Here is a 24,601-nt window from a genome sequence, read left to right on the forward strand (position 1 = left end):
AGAAGATCCTTAAAGCAGCAAGAGACAAGAAATCCCTGACTTTTATGGAGAGGAGTATTAGGGTAACAGCAGACCTCTCCACAGAGACCTGGCAGGCCAAAAAGGGCTGGCAGGATATATTCAGGGTCCTAAATGAGAAGAACATGCAACCAAGAATACTTTATCCAGCAAGGCTCTCATTCAAAATGGAAGGAGAGATAAAGAGCTTCCAAGACAGGCAGCAACTGAAAGAATATGTGACCTCCAAACCAGCTCTGCAAGAAATTTTAAGGGGGACTCTTAAAATTCCCCTTTAAGAAGAAGTTCAGTGGAACAGTCCACAAAAACAAGGACTGAATAGATATCATGATGACACTAAACTCATATCTTTCAATAGTAACTCTGAACGTGAACGGGCTTAATGACCCCATCAAAAGGCACAGGGTTTCAGACTGGATAAAAAAGCAGGACCCATCTATTTGCTGTCTACAAGAGACTCATTTTAGACAGAAGGACACCTACAGCCTGAAAATAAAAGGTTGGAGAACCATTTACCATTCAAATGGTCCTCAAAAGAAAGCAGGGGTAGCCACCTTATATCAGATAAACTAAAATTTACCCCGAAGACTGTAGTGAGAGATGAAGAGGGACACTATCTCGTACTTAAAGGGTCTATCCAACAAGAGGGCTTAACAATCCTCCATATATATGCCCCGAATGTGGGAGCTGCCAAATATTTAAACCAATTAATAACCAAAGTGAAGAAATACTTAGATAATAATACACTTATACTTGGTGACTTCAATCTAGCTCTTTCTACCCTCGGTAGCTCTTCTAAGCACAACATCTCCAAAGAAACAAGAGCTTTAAATGATACACTGGACCAGATGGATTTCACAGATATCTACAGAACTTTACATCCAAACTCAACTGAATACACATTCTTCTCAAGTGCACATGGAACTTTCTCCAGAATAGACCACATACTGGGTCACAAATCGGGTCTGAACTGATACCAAAAGATTGGGATCATCCCCTGCATACTCTCAGACCATAATACCTTGAAATTAGAACTAAATCACAAGAAGAAGTTTGGAAGGACCTCAAACACGTGGCAGTTAAGGACCATCCTGCTAAAAGATGAAAGGGTCAACCAGGAAATTAAGGAAGAATTAAAAAGATTCATGGAAACTAATGAGAATGAAGATACAACCTTTTAAAATCTTTGGGATGCAGCAAAAGCAGTCCTAAGGGGGAAATACATCGCAATACAAGCATCCATTCAAAAACTGGAAGAACTCAAATACAAAAGCTAACCTTACACATAAAGGAGCTAGAGAAAAAACAGCAAATAGATCCTACAGCCAGCAGAAGAAGAGAGTTAATAAAGATTCGAGCAGAACTCAATGAAATCGAGACCAGAAGAACTGTGGAACAGATCAACAGAACCAGGAGTTGGTTCTTTGAAAGAATTAATAAGGTAGATAAACCATTAGCCAACCTTATTAAAAAGAAGAGAGAGGAGACTCAAATTAATAAAATCATGAATGAGAAAGGAGAGATCACTACCAACACCAAGGAAATACAAACGATTTTAAAAACATATTATGAACAGCTATACGCCAATAAATTAGGCAATCTAGAAGAAATGGACACATTCCTGGAAAGCCACAAACTACCAAAACTGGAACAGGGAGAAATAGAAAACCTGAATAGGCCAATAACCAGGGAGGAAATTGAAGCAGTCATCAAAAACCTCCCAAGACACAAAAGTCCAGGGCCAGATGGCTTCCCAGGGGAATTCTATCAAACATTGAAAGAAGAAACCAAACCATACCTATTCTCCTAAAGCTGTTTGGAAAGATAGAAAGAGATGGAGTACTTCCAAATTCGTTCTATGAGGCCAGCATCACCTTAATTCCAAAACCAAAGACCCCACCAAAAAAGAGAATTACAGACCTATATCCCTGATGAACATGGATGCAAAAATTCTCAACAAGATACTGGCCAATAGGATCCAACAGTACATTAAGAAAATTATTCACCATGATTAAGTAGGATTTATCCCCGGGACACAAGGCTGGTTCAACATTCGTAAAACAATCAATGTGATTCATCATATCAGCAAGAGAAAGACCAAGAACCATATGATCCTCTCATTAGATGCAGAGAAAGCATTTGACAAAATACAGCATCCATTCCTGATCAAAACTCTTCAGAGTGTAGGGATAGAGGGAACATTCCTCAACATCTTAAATGCCTTACAGCAAATATCATTCTCAATGGGGAAGCACTGGAAGTCTTTCCCCTAAGATCAGGAACAAGACAGGGATGTTCACTCTCACCATGCTAATCAACAGAGTACTGGAAGTCCTAGCCTCAGCAATCAGACAACAAAAAGACATTAAAGGCATTCAAATTGGCAAAGAAGAAGTCAAACTCTCCCTCTTCGCCAATGACAAGATACTCTACATAGAAAACCCAAAAGACTCCACCCCAAGATTGCTAGAACTCATACAGCAATTTGGTAGCGTGGCAGGATACAAAATTAATGCCCAGAAATCAATGGCATTTCTATACACTAACAATGAGACTGAAGAAAGAGAAATGAAGGAGTCAATCCCATTTACAATTGCACCCAAAAGCATAAGATACCTAGGAATAAACCTAACCAAAGAGGTAAAGATCTATACCCTAAAAACTACAGGACACTTCTGAATGAAATTGAGAAAGACACAAAGAGATGGAAAAATATTCCATGCTCATGGACTGGCAGAATTAATATTGTGAAAATGTCAATGTTACCCAGGGCAATTTACACGTTTAATGCAATCCCTATCAAAACACCATGGACTTTCTTCAGAGAGGTAGAACAAATTATTTTAAGATTTGTGTGGAATCAGAAAAGACCCCGAAAAGCCAGGGGAATTTTAAAAAAGAAAACCATATCTGGGGGCATCACAATGCCAGATTTCAGGTTGTGCTACAAAGCTGTGGTGATCAAGACAGTGTGGTACTGGCACAAAAACAGACATATAGATCAATGGAACAGAATAGAGACCCCAGAATGGACCCTGAACTTTATGGTCAACTAATATTCGATAAAGGAGGAAAGACTATCCACTGGAAGAAAGACAGTCTCTTCAATAAATGGTGCTGGGAAAATTGTACATCCACATGCAAAAGAATGAAACTAGACCACTCTCTTGCACCATACACAAAGATAAACTCAAAATGGTTGAAAGATCTAAATGTGAGACAAGATTCCATCAAAATCCTAGAGGAGAACACAGGCAACACCCTTTTTGAACTCAGCCACAGTAACTTCTTGCAAGATACATCCATGAAGGCAAAAGAAACAAAAGCAAAAATGAACTATTGGGACTTCATCAAGATAAGAAGCTTTTGCACAGCAAAGGATACAGTCAACAAAACTAAAAGACAACCTACAGAATGGGAGAAGATATTTGCAAATGACGTATCAGATAAGGGCTAGTTTCCAAGATCTATAAAGAACTTATTAAACTTATTAAACTCAACACCAAAGAAACAAACAATCCAATCATGAAGTGGGCAAAAGACATGAAGAGAAATCTCACAGAGGAAGACGTAGGCATGGCCAACACGTACATGAGAAAATGCTCTGCATCACTTGCCATCAGGGAAATACAAATCAAAACCACAATGAGATACCACCTCACACCAGTGATAATGGGGAAAATTAAGAAGGCAGGAAATAAAAATGTTGGAGAGGATGTGGAGATAGGGGAACCCTCTTACACTGTTGGTGGGAATGTGAACTGGTGCAGCCACTCTGGAAAACTGTGTGGAGGTTCCTCAAAGAGTTAAAAATAGACCTGCCCTACGACCCTGCACTGTTGGGGATTTACCCCAAAGATTCAGATGCAATGAAAGCCGGGACACCTGCACCCCAATGTTTCTAGCAGCAATGTCCGCAATAGCCAAACTGTGGAAGGAGCCTTGATGTCCATTGACAGATGAATGGATAAAGAAGATGTGGTTTATGTATACAATGGAATATTACTCAGCCATTAGAAACGACAAATACCCACCATTTGCTTCAACGTGGATGGAACTGGAGGGTATTATGCTGAGTGAAGTAAGTCAATCGGAGAAGGACAAACATTATATGTTCTCATTCATTTGGGGAATATAAATAACAGTGAAAGGGAATATAAGGGAAGGGAGAAGAAGTGTGTGGGAAATATCAGAAAGGGAGACAGAACATAAAGACTCCTAACTCTGGGAAACAAACTAGGGGTGGTGGAAGGGGAGGAGGGCAGGGGGTGGGGGTGAATGGGTGACGGGCACTGAGGGGGGCACTTGACGGGATGAGCACTGGATGTTATTCTGTAAGTTGGTAAATTGAACACCAATAAAAAATAAATTTATTATATAAAAAAAGAAATCTGTGTTATAGTAATCAAACCCTCTAGTTACTTTATAGGTATTATTTCATTAATCTTCGTAAAAACCTTACAGAAGAGGGATCACTATTGGTTTTTTAATAGATGAATAAACCAAGGCTCTGAGAAGTGAGATAATTGCCAAAAGGTCCCACAGATATTGGAGGAAACTTGTACACATCTATCTGTCTTTAAAGTCAATGATATTCTTGCAGAATATTACTCTGCCACCTTTTGTTGTTTTGGACACCTTCCTTTTCCTGATCTTATAACCTACCAGATGTCAAACATATAGAATCTACTTCATAAATAGCTTCTGTATCTGCTCTTTCCACTCTCCCTTTTTTTGTCCCTCCTCTCTTCCTTTCTCCTGTCTCCTATACCCTCTCTCTTAATTTAAATAAAATCTACATACAATGAAATGCACCCATCTTAAATAAACAACTCAGTGAGTTTTCATGAATGTATATAGGATACTTCTATCTCTCTAAATCAATATATAAAGCATTTCCATCACTTTGAATGTTTTTTCATTTCCACTTTCAATTAATCCTTGGCTCCCATAGGCAACCATGCATATGTTTTCTGTTACTATAATAGATTAGTTTTCTTGTTTTCGAATCTCAAATAGATGGAATAACACAGTGTATACTCTTTGGGGTTCTACTTATTTTGGTCATATAATGTTTTCTATATTCTACATATCGTTATGTATATCACATATTTTATTCCCTTTTTTCGTAACAGATTTATTGATATATAATTCACATACCATAGAATTTACCCATATAAGTGTATAATTCACTGGTTTTTAGTCTACTCACAGAGTTGTACAAACATCACCACAATTGATTTTAGAACATTTTCATTAGTCCCAAAAGAAACACTGTACCCTTTAGCCACAACACTTCAGCTCCCTATTGCTCCTGCCACCAGCCCTAAGCAATCATAATCTATTTTATATATCTATAGATTTGTCTATTATGGATCTTTCATATAAATGGAATCATAAAATATGTGTTTTTATTGTGGCTGACTTTATCCACTTAGTATAATGTTTTCAAGATTCATCCATTTTGTAGTATGTATCAGTACTTCATTCCTTTTTATGGCCAAATAATATTCTATTGTATGGACATAGAACATTTTGTTTATTATTTCATCTGCTGGTGAAAGCAGCATTTAGCTAAGATAAATAATGCTACTATGAATATTCATGTACACATCTTTGTGTAGACATATTTTTTAAAAAGCTTCTCTTGGCTATATACCTAAGAATGGAATTGCTCTTATAAAGTAACTTCGTGTTTACATTTAGAATAACTACCAAATTGGAGATGTCTTAATTTTTTTCTTCATTTTAAACAAATAGTTTTTGGGGCATCTGGGGCACTCAGTCAGTTGAACATCCGACTCTTGATTTCAGCTTAGGTCATCATCTCAGGGTCCTGGGGTCAAGGCCCATGTTGGGCTCCCTGCTCAGTGGGGAATCCACTTGTCTCCCTCTCCCTCTGCCCCTCCCCTCACTTTGACTCTCTCTCACTCAAAAATAAATTTAAAACATAAAATTGAAAAAGCAGTTTTACTGAATATAAATTTCTTGGTTGATTTTTTTCTTTCAGTACTTTGAATATGTCATTTCACTGCCTTCTGATCTTCATTGTTATTGATTAAAAGTCAGCTACAAGGGACCCCTTGCATATTATGATTTATTTCTCTCTTGCTGCTTTTAAGATTTTTTTCTTAGACTTTGTCATTCAGCATTTTAACTATGATGTGTGTGGGTGTAGATCTCTTTGCCTTTATTCTACTTGAACTTCATAAAGTTTCTTGAATGTGTAGGTCAATGTTTTAAATCAAATTAGGGAAGTTTTCAGTCATTATCTCTAGGTATCCTTTCTGTGGTCTCCTTCTGGTACTCCCAATACATGTATATTGGTGCACTTAATAGTATCTCACATTTCTCTTAGGTTCTGTTACCTTTTCTTCTTTCTTTTTTTTTCTGATTTCCATATTGTACAATCTCTAATGATTTATCTACAAGTTCATAAATTCTTTTTTTCTATCAGCTCCATTTACTCTTGAACCCCTGTAGTGAATTTTCTATTCTAGTTATTGTATTGTTTTGGCAGATAAAGGTTTGTTTTATTGAATTACTGATCTGATTAATGCTGAAGCCACTATGTACAGACAAGAGAGACGGAGTTTTATTTCTTGGTCTCTTCCTCCTTGGACAGAGTCTTGATGATTTCCTCCTTCTTCGCCTAGAGCCGCTCTTCATGGCACTTGCAGGCCTCCTTGGTCTTGGATCTGTGGGCCTCAGCCTGGTCAGCTAGAAGCTTCTTGCGAGCCTTGTCTGCCTTCAGCTTGTGAATGTGTTCCATGAAAATCCACGTGTTCTTGAACATGTTACCCTTCACTTTCGGGTACAGGCTATGATACATGTGGTGGTCAATTTTAGAGTCACGGTATCTTCTGAGCAGCCTGCGTAGAATTCTCATCCTTCTCATTCATGTTACCTTCTCAGGCATTTGAGCATTGGCAATACCTTTTCTCTTACCAATGCCCATATGCCTGCCCTTCTGGTGGGCCAGAGTATTTTTCTGGCACCGAGCTCGGGAATGGACAGTCACAGGCTTCCAGATAATCAGCCCATCTTTGATCAGTTTTTGTATCTGCTGACGGGAGTTTGCATTGGCAATTTCATTGGTCTCATTGGGGTCCAACCAGACCTTCTTTTTGCCACAGCAGAGGACACTGGAGGCAAGCCTCTTCTGAAGCCTGAGCATACTCATGGCTGTGGCCACAGTGCCGAAAGGCTAGTTATTGTATTTTTAACCACAGAACGTCCATTTGGTTCATTTAAAAATAATGTCTATCTCTGTTAATATTTTCTACTTAAAGAAACACTGTCATCATAGCTTCTTACTTTTTATTTTTCATTTTTTGAAGATTTTATTTATTTATTTATTTATTTATTTATTTATTTATTTATTAGAGAGAGAGAGAAAGAAAAAGGAGAGAGAACAAGCTGGGCGGGGAGAGAGTAAGACTCCCCACTGAGCAGGGAGCCTGATACAGGGCTGGAATCATGACCTGAGCTGAAGGCAGATGCTCAACTAAGCCACTGAGGTGTATCTTACCTTACTTTTTAAATCAGAGTTTCCTCTAGTTCTTTTTAAAGATTTTTATTTAGTTATTTATTTGAGAAAGAGAGAGAGAGTGTGTGAGAGGGAGCACAAGAAGGGCAGAGAGGCAGAGGGAGAGGGAGAAGCAGACTCCCTGCTGAGCAGGGAGCCCAATGCAGGGCTGACCCCAGAACCCTGGGATCACGACCTGAGCTGAAAGCAAACACTCAACTGACTGAGCCATCCAGGCACCCCAGTTTCCTCTAGTTCTTTGAATATACCTTTAATAGCTGTTTTGAAATCTGTCTGCAAAGTTTGACATCTAGGCCCCCTTAATGCCAATTTGTATTGCCTGCTTTATTTCCTGTTTAGGGGTCATAATTTCCTGTTGTTTGCATATTTTGTAATATTTTTGGAAAAATGGTTATTTTAGATAATACATCATAGCATTCCTGGCTACTGATCCCCTTCCTCCTCTGGGACTGTATTTTATTGTTTTTTGCTTGTTTTCTTGGTTATCGTTTAGTGACTTGATGTTTCAACTTCTATTTCCCCCACAGTATGCCACCTGTTAGATTATTCTTCAGAGGTAGTGTCTGCCTTCCATTCAGGGTGTAATCCTGAGTCCCGCATCAGGCTCCCTACAGGGATCCTGCTTCTCTCTCTACCTTTGTCTCTGACTCTGTCTCTTGTGAATAAATAAATAAATCTTAAAATAAAGGTTACTCCTCAGAGGCAGAGCCTTGAATAAGTTCACGGTCTCTTCAAGTGCCTGGGCTGGTCTGTCTCTATTGCTATCCCACCAAGTTGCTAGCCTCAACTAATTGCTATCTGATTGCTCTGTTGATTTTGATGTTACTCTGGGGCATAAATTGCTGTGGTCTGATCTGGTAAAAGTTGACTCTTTGTGGGAGCGAGGTGTTACCAATCTTTGTGGCTACCAGTTGTCAGGTATATTCTTCTTAGCTGTTTTTTTTTGTTTTGTTTTGTTTTGTTTTGTTTTGTTTTGTTTTGTTTGTCTTTGTTTTTTTTGCCTGTGTATCTTTGTTAAACTTCTAGATGGTATATCATTTTGCTTCTTGCTTTTAGTATTCTGGAACTGCTAGCCTCCTTTTAGTTCTCACCACCAAGATCTCCTTTGTTTTCAACAACACCGTTAGACCTGAACTTCCTCACGCTCTGTTCCAATGTCAGTTTCCTTGGACAGAGCTACAGACTGATCAGTTCTTGTGTTCTGTCTCTGCCCTGGGCAAAACCTCAGTGACAATAATGATTATTTTTTAAATTTGTATTTATTTATGATAGTCACAGAGAGAGAGAGAGAGAGAGAGAGAGAGGCAGAGACAAAGGCAGAGGGAGAAGCAGGCTCCATGCACCGGGAGCCCGACGTGGGACTCGATCCGGGTCTCCAGGTTCGCGCCCTGGGCCAAAGGCAGGCGCTAAACCACTGCACCACCCAGGGATCCCCCTCAGTGACAATATACAGCTATGGGGGCAGGGGCCATGGTCTGATTTTTCCAGAGTGGCACTACTGCTCTATGAGCAGGGCTTACAGATGGGACAGTAGCTCATTCTAACTTACCCATTTACCCTCTAAACAAGATGAAACAGGGACATCTGAGTCCCAGATTTCTCAGTCTGTCATATCTGGAGTAAAGCCTCTGCTTTATCAGCAGAGGTTGGGGTTGGGTTGGGGAAAGAGACTTGTTTTCTTGTCACTGTCTGCCCAAAATAGACATCTGCAACATGAATCTTGGAGAGATGAGAGATATTGGTGGCCTGTCCCTCCAAAGGCAAAACCACAGTACCAGAATGAGAGCAAGATGGAGAGGGAGGCTTGTCTTGACTGCACATGACTAGGGTAGGAGCTGGGGTGTTGATAAGGGAGTGTGTAAGGCTCAAATACCACAGACACTTACTGTCACAACTTTTTAAAAAATAAATGTTTCTCCATTTAGTGTATATCCTTAGAACAATTTCCAGGGACTTAAATGATTGTTTTTTAAAATACTTTTCATTGGCACCTGTGTGGCTCAGTAGTTGAGCATCTGCCTTTGGCTCAGGTCATGATCCCGGGGTCCTGGGATTGAGTCCCACATCAGGATCCCCACAAGGAGCTTGCTTCTCCCTCTGCCTGTCTCTGCCTCTCTCTGTGTCTCTCATGAATAAATAAATAAAATCTTAAAAAATAAAATAAAATACTTTTCAGCAGTGAAATTGTCTTTTTCCCTGAGAAGAGGGCTCACAGCATTCCTCACATGGACATTCTGGAAATTGATCATCACCTCATTCCTTTTTATTGATCAGTAATATTCCATTGTATGAATATACCACATTATTTACGGTTCTTGCAAAACTAACCTTATTTTGACATAATTGCAGATTAACATACGGTTTTAAGAAATACAGAAAGATTTCGTGCACCTTCTACCTAGTTTCCCCCAAGGGTGACAGCATGTTAACTACAGTACAACATCATAATCAAGATTTTAGCATTGTTAGAATTCAATTTATTCAGATTTCCCCATATTTACTTGTATTCATGTGTGTCTGTCTGCCTGTGTTTAATTCCATGTAGTTTTAAAAATTCAGGTTAAATTTAGTAAACATGGAGTATATTATTATTATTATTTTCAAGGATATAATTTAGTTCATGAGTTACATATAACACCCAGTGCTCATTCCATCAAGTGCCTTCCTTAATGCCCATCACCCATCTCCCCTCCAAAACCCTCAGTTTGTTTCCTATACTACAGAGTCTCTTATGGTTTGCCTCCCTCTGTTTTTAATCTTATTACATTTTTCCTTCCCTTCTTTTTTTAATTTTTTTTTAAATTTCTGTGACTTTATTTTTTTAAATATTTTATTTCTTATTTATTCATGAGAGACACAGAGCAAGAGAGAGAGAGGCAGAGACACAGGCAGAGGGAGAAGCAGGCCCCATGCAGGGAGCCCGATGTGGGACTCGATCCCAGGTCTCCAGGATCACACACCGGGCTGCAGGCGGCACTAAACCACTGCACCGCCGGGGCTGCCCTCCTTCCCTTCTTCTATGTTCGTCTGTTTTGTTTCTTAAATTCCACATATGAGTGAAATCATATGGTATTTGTCTTTCTCTGACTGACTTGTTTCACTTAGCATAATACCCTCTAGATCCATCCATGTCATTGCAAATGGTAAGATCTCACTCTTTCTGATGACTGAGTAATATTCCATTATATATATAATATATTCCATTATATATATAATATATATAATATGTAATATTCCATTCCATATATCTCACATCTTCTTTATCCATTCATCTGTTGATGGACATCTGGGCTCATTCCATAATTTGGCTATCGTGGACATTGCTGCTATATTGGGGTGCATGTGTCCCTTCAAATCACTATTTTTGTATCCTTTGAATAAATACCTAGTAGTACAATTGCTAGGTCTTGGGTATTCTATTTTTAACTTTTTGAGAAACCTCCATACTCTTTTCCAGAGTGGCTGCACTAGTTTGCATTCCCACCAACAGTGTAATAGGATTCCCCTTTCTCCATATCCTTGCCAACACCTATTGTTTCCTGAGTTGTTAATTTTAACCATTCTTACTGGTCTGAGGTGGTATGTCAATATAGTTTTGATTTGTATTTCCCTGATGCTGAGTGATGTTGAACATTTTTTCAAGTCTCTGTTAGTCACTTGTATGTCCTCTTTGAAGAAATGTCTGTTCATGTCTTCTACCCATTTCTTTTTTTTATATAATAAATTTATTTTTTATTGGTGTTCAATTTACCAACTTACAGAATAACACCCAGTGCTCATCCTGTCAAGTGCCCCCCTCAGTGCCCGTCACCCATTCACCCCCACCCCCCGCCCTCCTCCCCTTCCACCACCCCTAGTTCGTTTCCCAGAGTTAGGAGTCTTTATGTTCTGTCTCCCTTTCTGATATTTCCCACACATTTCTTCTCCCTTCCCTTATATTCCCTTTCACTATTATTTACATTCCCCAAATGAATGAGAACCAGTCTCCAATCGACTTACTTCACTCAGCATAATACCCTCCAGTTCCATCCACGTTGAACAAATGGTGGGTATTTGTCATTTCTAATGGCTGACTAATATTCCATTGTATACATAAACCACATCTTCTTTATCCATTCATCTTTCGATGGACACCGAGGCTCCTTCCACAGTTTGGCTATTGTGGACATTGCTGCTAGAAACATCGGGGTGCAGGTGTCCCGGCGTTTCATTGCATCTGAATCTTTGGGGTAAATCCCCAACAGTGCAATTGCTGGGTCGTAGGGCAGATCTATTTTTAACTCTTTGAGGAACCTCCACACAATTTTCCAGAGTGACTGCACCAGTTCACATTCCCACCAACAGTGTAAGAGGGTTCCCCTTTCTCCGCATCCTCTCCAACATTTGTGGTTTCCTGCCTTGTTAATTTTCCCCATTCTCACTGGTGTGAGGTGGTATCTCATTGTGATTTTGATTTGTATTTCCCTGATGGCAAGTGATGCAGAGCATTTTCTCATGTGCATGATGGCCATGTCTATGTCTTCCTCTGTGAGATTTCTGTTCATGTCTTTTGCTCATTTCATTATTGGATTGTTTGTTTCTTTGGTGTTGAGTTTAATAAGTTCTTTATAGATCTTGGAAACTAGCCCTTTATCTGATAGGTCATTTGCAAATATCTTCTCCCATTCTGTAGGTTTTTTGTTGACTGTATCCTTTGCTGTGCAAAAGCTTCTTATCTTGATGAAGTCCCAATAGTTCATTTTCGCTTTCGTTTCCCTTGCTTCTGGAGATTTGTCTAGCAAGAAGTTGCTGTGGCTGAGGTCAAAGAGGTTGCTGCCTGTGTTCTCTTCTAGGATTTTGATGGATAACTGTCTCAAATTTAGGTCTTTCATCCATTTTGAATTCATTTTTGTGTATAGTATAAGTTTCATTCTTCTGCATGTGGCTGTCCAATTTTCCCAACACTATATGTTGAAGAGGCTGTCTTTTTTTCCATTGGTTATTCTTTCCTACTTTCTTGAAGATTAGTTGACCATAGAGTTGAGGACCCATTTCTGGGTTCTCTATTCTGTTCCATTGATCTATGTGTCTGTATTTGTGCCAGTACTATACTGTCTTGATGGTTACAGCTTTGTAATACAGCTTGAAGTCCAGAATTGTGATGCCTTCAGCTTTGGTTTTCTTTTTCAACATTATTTTGGCTATTCGGGGTCTTTTGTGGTTCCATACAAATTTTAGAATTGTTTGTTCCAGCTCTGTGAAAAATGCTTCTGTATTTTGATAGGGGTTGCATTGAATGTGTATATTTCTTTGGGTAGTACAGGCATTTTAATGATATTTGTTCTTCCAATCCATGAGCATAGAACGTTTCTCCATTTCTTTGTGTCTTCCTCAATTTCTTTCATAAGTGTTCTATAGTTTTCAGAGTGCAGGACTTTTACCTCTTTGACTAGATTTATTCCTAGGTATCTTATGGGATTTGGTGCAATTATAAATGGGATTTATTTCTTAATTTCCCTTTCTGCCACTTTATTGTTGGTGTATAGAAATGCAAAAGACTTCTGTGCATTGATTTTATATCCGCTGACTTTACTGAATTCCTGTATAATTTCTAGTATGTTTTTGTAAAATCTTTTGGCTTTTTTCTGCATAGAGTATCATGTTGTCTGCATAGAGTGAAAGGTTGTCTTCTTGTTTGCCTATTTGTTTGCCTTTTATTTCTTTTTGTTGTCGATTGCTGAGGCTAGGACTTCCAGTACTATGTTGAACAACAGTGGTGAGAGTTGACTTCTCTGTTGTGTTCTTGACCTTAGGAGAAAAGCTCTTAGTTTTTCCCTGTTGAGAATGATATTATGTGTGGGTCTTTTGTATATGGCCTTCATGATGTTCAGTTATGTTCCCTCTAGCCCTACATTGTGGAGGGTATTTATCAAGAAAGGATGCTATAGTTCATCAAATGCTTTTTCTCCATCTATTAGGAGGATCATATGGTTCTTATCCTATCTTTTATTAATGTCGTGTATTATGTTGATTGATTCATGGATGATGAACCACTCCTGAGGCCCAAGAATAAATCCCACTTGGTCATGGTGAATAATCCTATTAATGTACTATGGATACTATTAGCTACTATCTTCTTGAGAATTTTTGCATCTGTGTTCATCAGGGATACTGATCTGTAGTTCTCCTTTTAATGGGGTCTTTTTCTGGGTTTGAAATCAAGGTAATGCTGGCTTCATAGAATGAGTTTGGAAGTTTTCCTTCTGTTTCTATTTTTTGGGAACAGTTTCAGAAGAATAGGTATTAATTCTTCTGTAAATGTTTGGTAGAATTCCCCTGGGAAGCCATATGGCCCTGGACTCCTGTTTGTTGGGAGGTTGTGATTACTGATTTAATTTCTTTCCTGGTTATGGGTCTGTTAAGATTTTCTATTTCTTCCTGTTTCAGTTTTGGTAGTTTACATGTTTCTAGGAATTTATACATTTCTTCCTGATTGCCTAATTTGTTGGCACAGAATTGCTCATAATATTCTCTTATAATTGTTTGTATTTCTACAGTGCTGGTTGTGATCTCTCCTCTTTCATTCATGATTTTATTTATTTGGGTCCTTTTTCTTTTCTTTATGATGAATCTGGCTAGGGGTTTATCAATCTTGTTAATTCTTTCAATGAACCAGCTCCTAGTTTCATTAATCTGCTCTACTGGGTTTTTAAATTTATCATTGAATTCGGCTCTAATCTTTATTATTTCCCTTTTCCTGCTGGAATTAGGCTTTATTTGCTGTTCTTTTTCTAGCTTCTTTAGGTGTAAAGTTAGGTTGTGTATTTGAACCTTTTCTTGCTTCTTGAGATAGACTTGTATTGCCATATACTTCCCTCTTAAGACTACCTTTGCTGCATCCCAAAGGTTTTGAGCTGTCGTGTTTTCATTTTCATTTGCTTCCATGTATTTTTTTAACTTCTTTAATTTCTTGGTTGACCTATTCATTCTTTAGTAGGATGTTCTTTAACCTCCATCTATTTGTGGTCCTTCCAAATTTTTTTCTAATGGTTGACTTCAAGTTTCATAGCATTGTGGTCTGAAAATATGCATGATATGACCTCAGTCTTTTTGTACCAGTTAAGACCTAATTTGTGACCCACTACGTAATCTATTTTGGAGAATGTTCCATGTACAGTTGAAAAGAAAGTGTATTCTGCTGCTTTAGGATGAAATGAGCTGAACATATTTGTCAAGTCCATCTGGTCTGGTTTGTCATTCAAAGTCCTTGTTTCCTTGTGGATCTCTTAGATGATCTGTCCATTGCTGTGAATGGGATCTTAAAGTCCCCTACTATTATTGTATTATTATCAAGGAATTTAAGTTTCTTATTAGATTTCTATATTTGGCTGTTCCCAAGTTAGGTGCATAAATATTTACAATGGTTAGATCTTCTTGGTGGGCAGACACCTTTATTATGATATAGTGTCTTTCTTCATATCTTCTTACAGTCTTTGGTTTAAAATCTAATTTGTCTGATATAAGGATGGCTACTACAGCTTTCTTTTGATATCCATTAGCATGGTAAATGGTTCTCTCCCCTTCTGTCTCTATTTGGGAGTGTCTTTGGGTCTAAAATGAATCTCTTGTAAGCAACATATCAACGGGTCTTTTTTTTTTTAATCCATTCTGATAAACTATGTCTTTTGATGGAAACATTTAGTCCATTTACATTCAAAGTAATTATTGAAAGATATTAACTTAGTGCCATTGTATTACCTGTAATGTTGCTTTTCCTGTAGATTGTCTCTGTTCCTTTCTAGTCTTTGTTACTTTTGATCTCTCTTTCTGCTCAGTCACCTTGAATATTTCTTGCAGGGCTGGTTTAGTGTTCACAGATGCCTTTAATTTTTGTTTGTCTTAGAAACTCTTGATTTCTCCTATTCTGAATGACAGCCTTGCTGGATATAGTATTCTTGGCTGCATATTTTTCCCCTTTAGCACGTTGAATATATCATGCCAGTCCTTTCTGGCCTGCCAGCTCTCTGTAGACAGGTCTGCTGCCAGCCTTATGTGTCTAACCTTGTAGATTAAGGACCTCTGTCCCAAGCTGCTTTCAGAATTTTCTCTTTATCTTTGTTTTTTTTTAAATATTTTATTTGCTTATTTATTCATGAGAGAGAGAGAGAGAGAGAGAGAATGAGAGAAAGAGGCAGAGACACAAGCAGAGGGAGAAGCAGGCTCCTTGCAGGGAGCCCGACTACGTGGGACTCGATCCCGGCTCTCCAGGATCAGGCCCTGGGCTGAAGGTGGACTAAACCGCTGAGCCACCCGGGCTGCCCTTTCTTTATCTTTGTAATTTGCAAGTTTCACTATGATATGTCACTGTGTTGACCTATTTTTGTTAATTTTGAGGGGAGTTCTCTGTGCCTCTTGGACTTGAATGCCTATTTCCTTCCCCAGATTAGGGAAGTAATTTTTTCAAATAAAACTTCTGCCCTCCTAAAAAAACAAAACAAAACAAAACAAAACAAAACAAAACAAAACAAAACAAAAACAAAACAAAACAAAACAAAACTTCTGCCTACTTTTCCTGTTCTTTTTCTGGGACTCCTATAATATGAATGTTATTTTACTATATAAAATCACTGAGTTCCCTAAGTCTACCCTTGTGTTCTAATAGTTTTCTTTCCCCCTTCTTTTCTGCTTCATTATTTCCCATAATTTTATTGTCTGTATCACCGATTCACTCTTCTGCTTTGTTCATCCTTATTATTATGGCCTCCACTTTGTGCTGCATCTCGTTTATAATGTTTTTAATTTCAGCCTGACCAAATTTTAGTTCTATTATCTCTACAGTAAGGGATTCTCTAGTATCTTCCATGTTTTTTCCAGCTAGTATCCTTATAATCATTGTTTTAAATTCTAGTATAGACATCTTACTTTTATCTGTATTGATTAAATTCTGGGCTATGAGTACTACCTCCTGTTCTTTTGGGGTAAATTTCTCCATCTTGTCATTTTGTCAAGAAAAGAAAAGAAGAAAGAAAATGAAACAACAACAACAAAACTAGATCCTGGGTATGTTTTGGTCTGCATGTTAAAAGAAATGTCCAAAAGATGGTCACTTTTCTACCTGTAGACTTGCAGTATTTGTTTTCTCAGACCTCTGATTGATTTCTCAGGTATTTAGAATGATTTGATAACTATTTAGTTGTATTCAAGTGATGAGACAAACTTAGGGTCTCCCTACTCTCTGCAATTTTCAAAAAATGTGATCAACACTGGATTGCTTTGAAGCAAATCCTGGGCATCATATAATTTCATTCATAAATATTTTAATATGTAGCCCCCCAAAAAGGCTTAAAAAAACCAAAAGCAATACACCTTATAGCACCTAAAAATTACCACTAACTCTTTAATGTCATTAAATTTCCAGTCAATTTTCAAATTTCCTTGGTTGTCTGGTAAACTTTATTTTACCATTGGTGTATTCAAATCAGAATCCAAACAAGGTCCATGCATTGTCTCTTTCTCTCTCTCTTTTTTAGTATAGTTGACACACAATGTTACATTGGTTTCAGATGTACAACATAGTGATTTAACAAGTTTATACATTATGCTGTTTGTGTTCACCAGAAGTGTAGCTACCATCTGTCCTGGTATATCACTATTACAATATCATTGACTATATTCCTTATGCTGTGCCTTTTATTCCTTGACTTATTCATTCCATAACTGGAAGTCTTTATCTCTTACTTTTCTTTTATTTAAAAAAAACAGATTTTATTTATTTATTTGAGAGAGAGAGAGAAAGAGAGAGAGGCAGAGACATAGGCAGAGGGAAAAGCAGGCTCTCTGAAGGGAACCTGATGCAGGACTCAATCCCAGGACCCTGGGATCTCAACCTGAGCCAAAGGCAGATCCTTAGCCACTGAGCCACCCAGGTGTCCCTGTATCTCTTACTTTTCTTTGCTCATTTTGCCCAACCTTCTACCCCCTTCCTGTCCCCTCTAGCAATCACCAGTTTGTTCTCCATATTTATAGGCCTGATTCTGCTTTTTGTTTGTTTGTTCTTTTGTTTTGTAGATTCCACTTATGAGTGAAACCATACAGTATTTGTATTTCTCTGTCTGACTTATTTCACTTATCATAATACCTTCTAGGTCTATCCATGATGGCTCAAATGGAATAATCCATATGGCAATGTAATATTCCATTGTGTATGTGTGTACATAGCATATTCTCCTTCTTCATTCATCTATCGATCGTCACAGATTGATTCTATATGTAGCCATTGTAAATAATGCTGTAATAAACATAGGGGTTCATATATCTTTTCAAATTAGTGTTTTCACTTTCTTTGGGTCAATAATCAATAGTTGAATTATTAGATCTTATGGTATATCTATTTTTAATTTCTTGAGAAACCTCCATACTGTTTTCCACAGTGGCTGTACCAATTTACATTCATATCAACAGTGTGTAAGGGTTCCTTTTACTCCACATCCTTGCCAACACTTTTTTTTTCTTTCTTGTCTTTTTGATTTTAGTCATTCTAACAGGTGTAAGGTGATATATCATTGTGGTTTGATTTGCATTTCCCTGATGATTAGTGCTGTTGAGCATCTTTTCATGTGTCTCTTTGCCATCTGTAATGTCTTCTTTGGTAAAACATTTATTTAAGTCCTCTGATCATCTTAAATCAGATTGTTTGGGGTTTTTTTGGTATTGAGTTATATAAGTTCTTTATATGCTTTAGATATTAACCCATTATCAGATATATCATTTGCAAATATCTTCTCCCATTCAGTGGGCTCCCTTTTTGTTTTTTTACGGTTTCCTTTGCTGTGCAAAAGCTTTTTATTTTGATATAGTCCCAATATTTTATTTTTGCTTTTGTCTCCCTTGCCTTAGGATACATATGTTGCTATGACTTACTGCCTATGTTATCTTCTAGGATTTTTATGGTTTCAGGTTTCACATTTAAGTCTTTAGTCTGTTTTTAGTTTATTTTTGTATATGGTGCTAAAAGGTGGTCCAGTTTCATTCTTTCAAATGTAGCTTTCCAGTTTTCTCAGCACCAAAAGAGATTGTCTTTTTCCCATTGTGTATTCTTGCCTCTTTGTCATAGATTAATTGGCCATATAATAATGGGTTTACTTCTGGGTTCTCTATTTATCCCACTGATCTATGTGTCTATTTTTGTGTCAGTAGCATACTGTTTTGACTACTACAGCTTTGTAGTATATCTTGAAATCTGGAATTGTGATGACTCCAGCTTTGTTCTTCTCAGTATTGCTTTGGTCATTCGTGGTCTTTTGTGGTTCCATACAAATTCTAATATTCTAGTTTTGTGTAAAATGTTATTGATATTTTTATAGGGATAGCATTGAATTTGTAGATTCCTTTGGGTAAGATGGACATTTTAACACTTTTAATTCTTTCCATTCAATCCATGAGCATGGAATATTTTTCCATTTATTTGTGTCATCTTCAGTTTCTTTCATCAGTGTTTTGTAGTTTCCGGAGTACAGGTCTTTCACCTCTTTAAGTTTATTCTTAGTTATTTTATTCTTTTTTGTGCAATTGTAAATGATGTTGTTTTCTTAATTTCTCTTTCTGCTTCTTTGTTATTAGTGTGCAGAAAGGGTACTGATATCTGTGTAATAATTTTGTATCCTATAACTTTACAGAATCCATTTATTACCTTTAGTAGTTTTTTTATGGAGTCTTCAGGAATTTGTATTGTATATAGTATCATGTCAGCTATAAATAGTGACAGTTTAACTTCTTTTTACTATTATAGATGTCTCTTATTTCTTTTTCTTGTCTGATTGTCATGGCCAGGACTTTTAGTTGGAAGTCTAGGTAAATTTTTCAGAGAACGAAATAGGCTTTCTAGAATAAAAATTACAATTTTCAATTAAAAAAATTAGTGGTCAGGTTAAATAGCAAAATAAAACTAAAGATACTGTTAGTGATCTGAAAAGTAGATGTGAAGAAATTACTCATAATACAATAGAGAGAGAGCAAAAGGGGTAGGATTTATAAATGAGAAATTAAAAAATAGAAGATAGAATGAGAAATCTAACATAAATATAATTGCATTTCAAGATGGAGAGAATGCAGAAAATGAGAGAGAAGCAAAATTAAAAGAGTAATTGGCTGATAGCTTTCCTTTATTGATGAAAAACGTGAATACTTAAATTCAAGAATTGCAACAAATCTCAGGCAGGACAATACAAAGAAATCTGTGCACAGACACATTGTGGTAAAAAAAAATAATGTCTGAAGAGGAGCCAGACAGAAATGACAGAATATCTCTTAAAGAATGGTTACTGAGAGCAGGCTTATCAAAAGCAACAAAGTTCAGAAGATAAAGCAATAATACAGTTCACCCTTGAACAATATGAGGGTTAGGAGTGCTGACCCCTGTGCAGTTGAAAATCTGTGACTAAATTTTGACTTCTCCAAAACTTAACTACTAATAGCCTACTCTTGACTGGAAGCATTACTGATAACATAAATAGTTGACTAACACATATTTTACATGTTACATGTATGATATGCTGTATTCTTTTTTTATATGCTGTATTCTTATAATAAAGTAAAGTAGAGAAAAGAAAATGCTATTTAGAAAATCATAAGGAAGAGAAAATAATATAGTGACTAATAACCTAATACTTCTCCCTGTAAAGTTTAGGGATCTCTTGTTTCTTGCTGCTTTAAAGATTTTCTCTTTATCTTTGGAATTTGTAAGTTTCACTATTAAATGTCGAGGTGTTGGGCAGCCCAGGTGGCTTAGCGGTTTAGGGCGGAGACCCGGGATCAAGTCCCGTGTCAGGCTCCCTGCATGGAGCCTGCTTCTCCTTCTGCCTGTGTCTCTGTTGCGCTGTCTCTCTCTGTGTCTCTCATTAATAAATAAATAAAATAAATAAATAAATGTCGAGGTGTTGAACGGTTTTTATTGATTTTAGGGGGGGATCTCTCTATCTCCTGGATGTGAATGTTTGTTTCCCTCCCCAGGTTAGGGAAGTTCTCAGCTATGATTTGTTCAAATACACTTTCTGGTCCTCTGTCCCTTTTGGCGCCCTCTGGAACCCCAGTTAAATGTAGATTGTTCCTTCTGATGCTGTCATTTATTTCCCTTCACCTTTCCTCATGGTCTTTTAATTGTTTTTCTCTTTTTTCCTCAGCTTCCTTCCTTGCCATCAACTTGTCTTCTATGTCACTCACTCGTTCTTCTACCTCATTATCCCTCATCGTTAGGACCTCCAGTTTTGATTGCATCTCATTTAATTGATATTTAAATTTGGCCTGATTAGATCTAAATGCTGCAGGCATGAAGTCTCTTGAATCCTTTATGCTTTTATTTTTTTTAAAGATTTTATTTATTCATGATAGACAGAGAGAGAGAGAGAGAGAGAGAGAGAGAGAGAGAGAGAGGCAGAGACACAAGCAGAGGGAGAAGCAGGCTCCAGGCAGGGAGCCAGGTGCAGGACTCGATCCTCGGACTCCAGGGTCAGGCCCCTGGCCAAAGGCAGGCACCAAACCGCTGAGCCACCTAGGGATCCCCGAATCCTTTATGCTTTTCCCAAGAGCCACCAGTAGCTTTATAATTGTGCTTCTGAATTGGCTTTCTGACATGGAATTGTAATCCAAATTCTGTAACTCTGTGGGAGAGAGGACTGTTTCTGATTCTTTTGTGGTGAGTTCTTTCTAGTCATTTTGCTCAGTGCATAGTGGCTAAAAACAAGTTGTACTGGAAAAAGGAAGAAAAAAAGGGAAAAACAAACAAAGAACAACAACAACAAAAAAAACCAAGGCGGGGTATCCTCTGGTTCTATGTAAATCCCTTGACTTCCTCTGGAGCTTTCCAGCGCCGCTTGGCCAAGAACGTGCTCTTCCCCTGTCCTTCTGGGGGAGGGGCCAGAGCTGGTTTTCTGGGGGAGGGGCCTGCTGTGCTGATTCTCAGGTGTGTGCACCTGGGGGAGCTGCCCTCCCCCTGCCAGGTGCGGGGCTCAGTGGGAGCTGTTTACCCGGTGAGGCCCCTGTTCCCTGGCAGCCCCTCCCCTCTCAGGCACAGGGTGACGCCAGCAGGAACAACCACATTGGCGCCGGCCAGCTCTCCAGCCCTGGAGTCAGCTCCCGCAGTAACTACCACAGTCTCCCAGTCTGCAGGGGCCTGGATGCTCCCGGGGGCAGGGGGCGGTGATCTGCACAGCTTGGGGGCGCCTGGCGGCAGGAGCGTTCTTGCTGTCCTGTGTCGTCCCCGCCTCTGCCTATCCCGGGGGGGAGCGCAGGATCCTGGGCTATGTCCCCCGACGCCCTGGGATCCGGGGCCCGTGCCGCTGGAATCACGCTCCCAGGGCGCGTAGCCCCCTCCGCCTGGAGCCGCCGCCTGAGCTGCTCCCGAGGCCCCACTGGGCAAGTGCTCCCGCCCTTTACTGTGCTCAGCCCGCGGTGTGTGGCGCGCTCTCCCCCGGGCGCACTTACTCTGTTAGTGACTCCGGGAGACTAGAGGCTCCACTGCCCCTCCTGGGATCCTGCCCGAGTTCCCTGCAAGCTCCTTTCCATCTGGGAAGATTTTTAAAGTTCCTGCTTCTGGACTGGGCTTTTCTGTCCTGGAGACTTTTGCTTCCCGGCTTTAGCCTGGATCCTTGTGGGCGCCCCTCCCACACTTGATTCTATTTATTTATTTGTTTATTTATTTATCCATTTTCCTACCTTGTTAGAAGTGCAAACTCTTCTCTCTGTAGCGTTCCAGCTGTTCTCTCTTTAAATCTCAGGCCGAATTCGTAGGTTTTCAGGATGATTTGAAAGTTATCTAGGTAAGTTGGTGGGGACACGTGACTTGGGGACCCTACTCTTCTGCCATCTTGACCCCAAGCCCATACAGATACTTTCTGCCCTAACGATCACCTGTGCTTTATTCCTCCACCTCCCTGAGCCCCTGAAAACCACTTATCATTGTATCTATAGTTTTGGCTTTTCCAGAATATCATACAACTCAAATCATACATTATGAACCTATTTCAGACTGGATTCTTTCACTAAGCAATGTGAATTTAGATTCCTTATATTGTTTTGTGGTTTGAGCCATTTTTTTTTTAGCACTGAATGATATCCCATTGTATGAATATATCAGTTTGTTTATCCATTCACCTATTGAAGGACATCTTGGTTGCTTCTAGTTTTTGGTGATTATTAATAATGCTGCTATAAATATTTATTCAGGTTTTTATGGGGGCATAGGTTTTTATTTATTTTTATATATTATCATTTTTTCCAACATGCCAGAGGCTGTTCTCCTTGGAGAACTGCTGTGGATATGGATATGGTTTGTTGTAAGATTTATACCCTGTCTCCTGGATTTTTAAGGGCCAACTCACTGGATGCCACCAGAACCATGACACTTTCCCACGTGGGCATAGGTTTTTAAATCAATTGGATAAATATCTAGCAACACAATTGCTACATCATATGATAAGACAATATTTAGCTTTGTGAGAAATTGCCAAACTGACTTCTAAAGTTGTTGCACCATTTTGCATTCCCACCAACAATGAATCCATTCTCTCAAGCATTAGATATTTTCAATTTTTAAAATTTTAACCATTCTCTTAATTATTCTCAAGAGAGAGGCATATGGCAGTGGAGTCGGAAGACCCTTGCTTCATCTGGCTCCCATGAACACAGTTAGATAACTATCAAATCATCCCAAATACCCCGGAAACAAACTGAAAACTGACAGAACAAACTCTACAACTACAGAGAGAGAAGAGGCAACATCAAAGAAGGTGAGAAGTGCAGAGACATGGTTTAGGGGAGAAACGGACCATGGGTGCTGCAGAGGGGAAGGAGATGTCGTTGCTGAGAAGGGTTATAGGTTAGTGCACAGCACACATGACAATGTACAAGAAAAACAATTCCCTGAGGCCATTGGCTTGGAAGACAAAAGGGGCTGAATTTTGTGTTCTTGCAACCAGAGGAGCTTAAAGCCTAGAGCTTTAAAGATCAGTGTACTTGACTACGATAGAGCTCAGAGGGCACTCATTACCTGTTCTTGGAGAGAAGGCCAGCAAACAATCTGGAGGTAGAAGGCATTGAAACTGCTATCTGAAGAACGGCTGGGGCATGTAGGGGAAGATTATTCACTCCTTTGGGAGTGCATCCCTGAGAGGCAGTGTTCACAGAGATGCCTTTCTGGAAACAAAGGAGCTGCTGATGCCATTTTCCTCCCCCATCCCTCAGCATAATCACAGAGCCACCTGCAGGAAACAGCACAGCACTCAAACTGGCTGCCTAACTTACACTAATTCCCATGCCTCGTTCTTGTGCAACTGCCCTTCTCAGTCAAGGATGACTCAATCCCAGCACGATGGGACCCTCCCCCAGAAGACCAGCACCAACTCCTGACCACACCTCGTTTCCAGACCAGAGTTTCTAGGGACTCAGTTTTGGTGGAGTTAGTGTCATATGTCATTTCACAAGCAGACCAGAGCACACTTAGTTAATATCCAGGCCAAGGACCAACCACTGCCTACCGAAGGCAAGGAGCACCTCTGCAGACAACTGGCTTGAAAGATAGAACCTCCAAAACACAACAGCAGAGCATTGTAGCCTACACTGGAGACACTCTCTAAAGCACTAGGCCCTGGGCATGACATGACCTCTTCTTCAAAGCTATTACTTTCAGGAGCAGGAGACGTAACTGACTTTCCTAAAACACAGAAGAAAGCAGAGACATAGGCAAAATGCCAAGACAGAGGAATGTACTCCAAATGAAAGAACACTATTTGGCCATGGCCAGAGATCTAAGAGAAACAGATATAAGTAACATACCTGATGGAGAATTTAAAGCAACGATTATAAGGATACTTACTGGGGTTGAGAAAAAAATAGAAGACATCAGTAAGACCCTTACCACAGAGATAAAGGATTTAAAAAAGAATCAATCAAAGATGAAAAAATGCAATAAATGAGGTTGGAAGCAGTCTTGATGCAATGAACAGCAGGATGGAAGAAGCAGAGGAACAAATTAGTGACCTAGAAGACAAAATAAGGGGATCC

At 39.0% G+C, this 24,601-nt stretch overlaps 1 pseudogene; it reads right to left on the bottom strand.

The window, feature by feature from the left end:
• Positions 1-6,568: 6,568 nt before the first annotated feature.
• LOC140627656 (large ribosomal subunit protein eL19-like) lies at positions 6,569-7,209 on the bottom strand (annotated as a pseudogene).
• Between the last annotated feature and the right edge of the window lie 17,392 nt (positions 7,210-24,601).

This window comes from Canis lupus, chromosome X (genome assembly GCF_048164855.1).
Source record: "Canis lupus baileyi chromosome X, mCanLup2.hap1, whole genome shotgun sequence".
NCBI classification, from domain to species: Eukaryota; Metazoa; Chordata; class Mammalia; order Carnivora; family Canidae; genus Canis; species Canis lupus.